Here is a 6,477-nt window from a genome sequence, read left to right on the forward strand (position 1 = left end):
TTTCAGGGAGAGCCAATGGAATCTGTAATAAATTAGATGTAGTGGGTGGAGTGTGAGAGATCCGTGGTGGCACACAGGGCTACGTAAGTGTTTGTTAATAAATGAATAAATAAATAAAATAGAATAGTTATGTCATGCACGACATGGGGCATACAATACACTAATCATGATAACTGTTTATCAGTTGACGAATGGAGGTGAAACCTTTCCCAGCAGGCTCCTTATGCCAACTCTGGCCCTGTCCTAGCCTCCTGCAATGTTACCCCTTGAGCCGAGCTACCCCTTTTCAATCCATCCCTCCCCCATCCTTCCCAGTGAGTCAAAACTCCCACTTCCTCTGTCTCTGCCCTGTCTCTGCAGGGTGTGGGTGACCATCTGATAAGCTAATTCACAATAAGGTATTGACTTCTTGCAAGATACCCACTCCTCCCAGAAGCATTCACATTTTTGAAAAGAAAGCAACTTATTTACTTAGCTCTGGGAAAGTGGTGGAATCTCTGATGGTGTGGCAGTGTGTTGAAGGAGGTCATTTTGTTCTGGCCAGTAGTCAAAAGACAGCTTACAGAAGTCTGGGACCTCCTGGAAGGGGTCCAGCCCAGGGCCAGGCTGCATTCCTCCCCTCCCTTCCCTCACACAACCTGGGTATTTACATGATCCACACTTGGCCAGAAGAGCACGCATTCTAGATGCTTTCCCCAAGATGGGCAGGGTTTGGTTTAGCTGCCCGGCCACTCTGGGAGCCCCCATCTGTGGGATGGCTCAGCAGGGCAGTCTTCACTCATCCATCAGGCTCAACTCACCAAGAGAGACTTAAACCTTGAGGCCACTGGGCTGAGGACCTTGACTGTGTGCAAAATTCGTTTCTGTGCAAGACTGGTTTAAGAAGCAAAGCCACAAAAGCACAATGAGATACCGTTTCACACCCACTGGTGAAACTGTGGGTAATCAGGAGTTAAATCCATTACACCTGTAACCTGCCTTCACTAATCAAGGTAATTTTAACTGTTGCTACAAAATACCTTGCATGTCCTTCAAGATGCACACAGACTAAACAATAGGAAGTTTGCCACAGCTGTTTCCCAGGAACTTGGAGTCAGCTATGTCTAATTAGAGCTGAGCAGGTTAAGACTGGATAGGACCACTGACCCTCCAACTGGGCATGCGCGAGTGTCCGCTTGGTGATCTTTTGATATCAGAGGGCCGCAAACTCCACCCTCAGGTCACGTTAAATGCCTCCATTTTTTCTTTTTCTTTTATTTTTTTCTTTTCCATTAGGATATCGAATATAGTTCCCTGTGCTATACAATAAGATCTTGTTTATCCATCCTATATATAATAGTTTGCATCTGGTAATCCCAAACTCCGGATCCAATCCTCTTCCACCCCCTCTAAGCGCCTCCATTTTTGAACATGCATCCCATGAAGAGGCATGTAACTCAGATATGCCTGAGCAGCATATCGATTACCTCACCTTTTCCCTACCTCCTTTCCCCATTCCTAAGACCAACCTACTTCCTTATCCTATAAATATCCCAAACCCCTCGCCTTCGAGGAGGCAGATTTGAGACTTGTTCTCCCACCTCCTCACTTGGCTGCCTCTTAAATAAACCCTTTCTTTGCTGCAAAACTCAGCGTCTCAGTGTTTTGCACGTCGGGCAAATGAACTTGGTTAGGTAATATTAGGATGGCTTTAAATGAACTTGGTTAGGTAATACTAGGATGGTTTTAATCAAAAAGACGGATAATAACAAGTGTTGACAAGGATGTGGAGAAATCAGAACCCTCCTACCCTGCTGGTGGGAATGTAAAATGGTGTAGCCACTTTAGAAAACAGCTTGGCAGCTCCTAAAAAGTCAGATATAAAGTTACCATATGCTCCAGAAATTCCACTTCCAGGCATATACCCAAGAGAAACCGAAACATATGTCCACACAAAACTTGTAACTAATGTTTATAGCAGCATTTTTCATAAGATCCAAAAAGTGGGAACAACTCATATGTTCATCAACTGATTAAAATGTGATATGTCTATCCAAGGAAATGAAATTTGGCAATAAAAAGGAATGAAGTTCTGATACATGGTACAACATGGATGGACCTTGAAAATATTATGCTAAATGAAAGAAACCAGACACAAAAGATTCACATGTTGTATGATTCCATTTATAGAAAATGTCCAGAACAGGTAAATACATAGAGATAGAATGTAGGTTACTGTTTGCCAGGAGCTGGGAGGTAATAGGGAGTGACTGCTAATGGGAATAGGGTTTCTTTTTGGGGTGATGAAAATGTTTTAAAACTTAGTTCACAACTCTGTGAATAAACCAAAAAACATGAAATTGTACACTTTAAGTGAGTGTATGGTGAGTTACATCTCAGTAAAGCAGTTATATATTTTTTAAAATGAAAGTAAGTAAGAAAGGAAGAAGAGGGAATTCCTTGGTGGACCAGCGGTTAGGACTCCACGCTTTCACTGCTGGAGACTGGGTTCGATCCCTGTTTGGGGAACTAAGATCCCACATGCCATGCAGCGCAGCCCAAAAAAAATAAAAGCAGCATATTGCGTATATTGAAGAATCCTTGCATTCCTGGAATAAACCCCTCTTGATCATGGTGTATGATCCTTTTAATGTGCTGTTGGATTCTGTTTGCTAGTATTTTGTTGAGGATTTTTGCGTCTATGTTTATCAGTGATATTGGCCCGTAGTTTTCTTTCTTTGTGACATCTTTGTCTGGTTTTGGTATCAGGGTGATGGTGGCCTCGTAGAATGAGTTTGGGAGTGTTCCTCCCTCTGCTATATTTTGGAAGAGTTTGAGAAGGATAGGTGTTAGCTCTTCTCTAAATGTTTGATAGAATTCGCCTGTGAAGCCATCTGGTCCTGGGTTTTTGTTTGTTGGAAGATTTTTAATCACAGTTTCAATTTCAGTGCTTGTGATTGGTCTGTTCATATTTTCTATTTCTTCCTGGTTCAGTCTCAGTAGTTGTGCATTTCTAAGAATTTGTCCATTTCTTCCAGGTTGTCCATTTTATTGGCATAGAGTTGCTTGTAGTAATCTCTCGTGATCCTTTGTATTTCTGCAGTGTCAGTTGTTAGTTCTTTTTCATTTCTAATTCTATTGATTTGAGTCGTCTCCCTCTTTTTCTTGTTGACTCTGGCTAATGGCTTATCAATTTTGTTTATCTTCTCAAAGAACCAGCTTTTAGTTTTATTGATCTTTGCTATCATTTCTTTTTCATTTATTTCTGACCTGATCTTTATGATTTCTTTCCTTCTGCTAAGTTTGGGTTTTGCATGTTCTTCTTTCTGTAGTTTCTTTAGGTGTAGATTAGGTTAGATTGTTTACTTGAGATTTTTGTTTCTTGAGGTAGGCTTGTATAGCTGTAAACTTCCCTCTTAGAACTGCTTTTGCTGCATCCCATAGGTTTTGGATCGTCGTGTTTTCATTGTCATTTGTCTCTAGGTGTTTTTTGATTTCCTCTTTGATTTCTTCAGTGACCTCTTGATTATTTAGTAACGTATTGTTTAGCCTTCATGTGTTTGTGGTTTTTACGTTTTTTTCCCCTGTAATTGATTTCTAATCTCATAGCGTTGTGGTCAGAAAAGATGCTTGATATGATTTCAATTTTCTTAAATTTACTGAGGCTTGATTTGTGACCCAAGATGTGATCTATCCCAGAGAATGTTCTGTGCGCACTTGAGAAGAAAGTGTAATCTGCTGTTTTGGGATAGAATGTGCTATAAATATCAATTAAATCTATCTGGTCTATTGTGTCATTTAAAGCTTCTGTTTCCTTATTTATTTTCATTTTGGATGATCTGTCCTTGGTGTAAGTGAGGTGTTAAAGTCCCCCACTATGATTGTGTTACTGTCGATTTCCTCTTTGATAGCTGTTAGCAGTTGCCTTATGTATTGAGGTTCTCCTATGTTGGGTGCATATATATTTATAATTGTTATATCTTCTTCTTGGATTGATCCCTTGATCATTACATAGTGTCCGTCCTTGTCTCTTGTAACATTCTTTATTTTAAAGTCTATTTTATCTGATACGAGTATGGCTACTCCAGCTTTCTTTTGATTTCATTTGCATAGAATATCTTTTTCCATGCCCTCACTTTCAGTCTGTATGTGTCCCTAGGTCTGAAGTGGGTCTCTTGTAGACAGCATATATATGGGTCTTATTTTTGTATGCATTCAGCAAGTCTGTGTCTTTTGGTTGGAGCATTTAATCCATCCACGTTTAAGGTAATTATCGATATGTATGTTCCTATGACCATTTTCTTAATTGTTTTGGGTTTGTTTTTGTAGGTCCTTTTCTTCTCTTGTGGTTCCCACTTAGAGAAGTTCCTTTAGCATTTGTTGTAGAGCTGGTTTGGTGGGGCCGAACTCTCTTAGCTTTTGCTTCTCTGTAAAGCTCTTGATTTCTCCATCAAAGCTGAATGAGATCCTTGCTGGGTAGAGTAATCCTGGTTGTAGGTTCTTCCCTTTCAGCACTTTAAGTATATCATGCCACTCCCTTCTGGCCTGTAGCTTTTCTGCTGAGAAATCAGCTGTTAACCTTATGGGAGTTCCCTTGTATGTTATTTTGTCATTTTTCCCTTGCTGCTTTCAATAATTTTTCTTTGTCTTTAATTTTTGCCAATTTGATTACTATGTGTCTCGGCGTGTTTCTCCTTGGGTTTATCCTGTATGGGACTCTCTGCGCTTCCTGGACTTGGGTGGCTATTTCCTTTCCCACGCTAGGGAAGTTTTCGACTATAATCTCTTCAAATATTTTCTCGGGTCCTTTCTCTCTCTCTTCTCCTTCTGGGACCCCTATAGTGCGAATGTTGTTGCATTTAATTTTGTCCCAGAGGTCCCTTAGGCTGTCTTCTTTTCATTCTTTTTTCTTTATTCTGTTCCGCAGCAGTGAATTCCACCACTCTGTCTTCCAGGTCACTTATCCGTTCTTCTGCCTCAGTTATTCTGCTATTGATTCCTTATAGTGTATTTTTCATTTCAGTTATTGTATTACTCATCTCTGTTTGTTTGTTCTTTAATTCTTCTAGGTTTTTGTTAAACATTTTTTGCATCTTCTCAATCTTTGCCTCTGTTCTTTTTCCGAGGTCCTGGATCATCTTCTCTATCATTATTCTGAATTCTTTTTCTGGAAGGTTGCCTATCTATCTCCACTTCATTTAGTTGTTTTTCTGGGGTTTTATCTTGTTCCTTCATCTGGTACATAGCTCTCTGCCTTTTCATCTTGTCTATCTTTCTGTGAGTGTGGTTTTTTTTCCACAGGCTGCAGGATTGTAGTTCTTCTTGCTTCTGCTGTCTGCCCTCTGGTGGATGAGGCTATCTAAGAGGCTTGTGTACGTTTCCTGATGGGAGGGACTGGTGGTGGGTAGAGCTGACTGTTGCTCTGGTGGGCAGAGCTCAGTAAAACTTTAATCTGCTTGACTGCTGATGGGTGGGGCTGGATTCCCTCCCTGTTGGTTGTTTGGCCTGAGGCAACCCAACACTGGAGCCTACCTGGGTTCTTTGGTGGGGCTAATGACAGACTCTGGGAGGGCTCATGCCAAGGAGTACTTCCTAGAACTTCTACTACCAGTATCCTTGTCCCCACGGTGAGCCACAGCCACCCCCCACCTCTGCAGGAGACCCTCCAGCACTAGCAGGTAAGTCTGATTCAGTCTCCCCTGGGGTCACTGCTCCTTCCCCTGGGTCCCAATGCACACACTATTTTGTGTGTGCCCTCCAAGAGTGGAGTCTCTGTTTCCCCCAGTCCTGTCGAAGTCCTGTAATCAAATCCCACTAGGCTTCAAAGTCTGATTCTCTAGGAATTCCTCCTCCCATTGCCGGAACCCCAGGTTGGGAAGCCTGACGTGGGGCTCAGAACCTTCACTCCAGTGGGTGGACTTCTGTGGTATAAGTGTTCTCCAGTCTGTGAGTCACCCTCCCAGCAGTTATGGGATTTGATTTTATGCCCCTCCTACCATCTCATTGTGGCTTCTCCTTTGTCTTTGGATGTGGGGTATCTTTTTTGGTGAGTTCCAGTGTCTTCCTGTTGATGACTGTCCAGCAGCTAGTTGAGATTCTGGTGTTCTCACAAGAGGGAGTAACAGCACGTTCTTCTACTCTGCCATCTTGGTTCCCGTCCCAGTCATGTTTTTAATGTTCTTAAAGTTGTACTTTAACAGGGAACAGAGGTCATTTGCTGTATTTCAAAAATGGTATGGACAAGTGATCCTTGTATAATCCTGATTATACCTTAATCAGTATAAACAATCAGAACTTGAACAGTAAGGAGTGGCTCTCCAGATGCAAGAGAGTGATTGCAAAGGACTCTGGGGCTTAAAGCAAGAAGAGATATTACAATGTTATATGAAAAAGAGGGGTTTGCCCAAAATGTTATACATACATGTATATATACATGTATGTGTGTATATACATACACACATTCTACACAGAAGTAGAGAGAGAAAAAAAGACTGGAAG

Source organism: Mesoplodon densirostris, chromosome 19, assembly GCF_025265405.1.
Source record: "Mesoplodon densirostris isolate mMesDen1 chromosome 19, mMesDen1 primary haplotype, whole genome shotgun sequence".
In the NCBI taxonomy this organism is placed as follows: domain Eukaryota; kingdom Metazoa; phylum Chordata; class Mammalia; order Artiodactyla; family Ziphiidae; genus Mesoplodon; species Mesoplodon densirostris.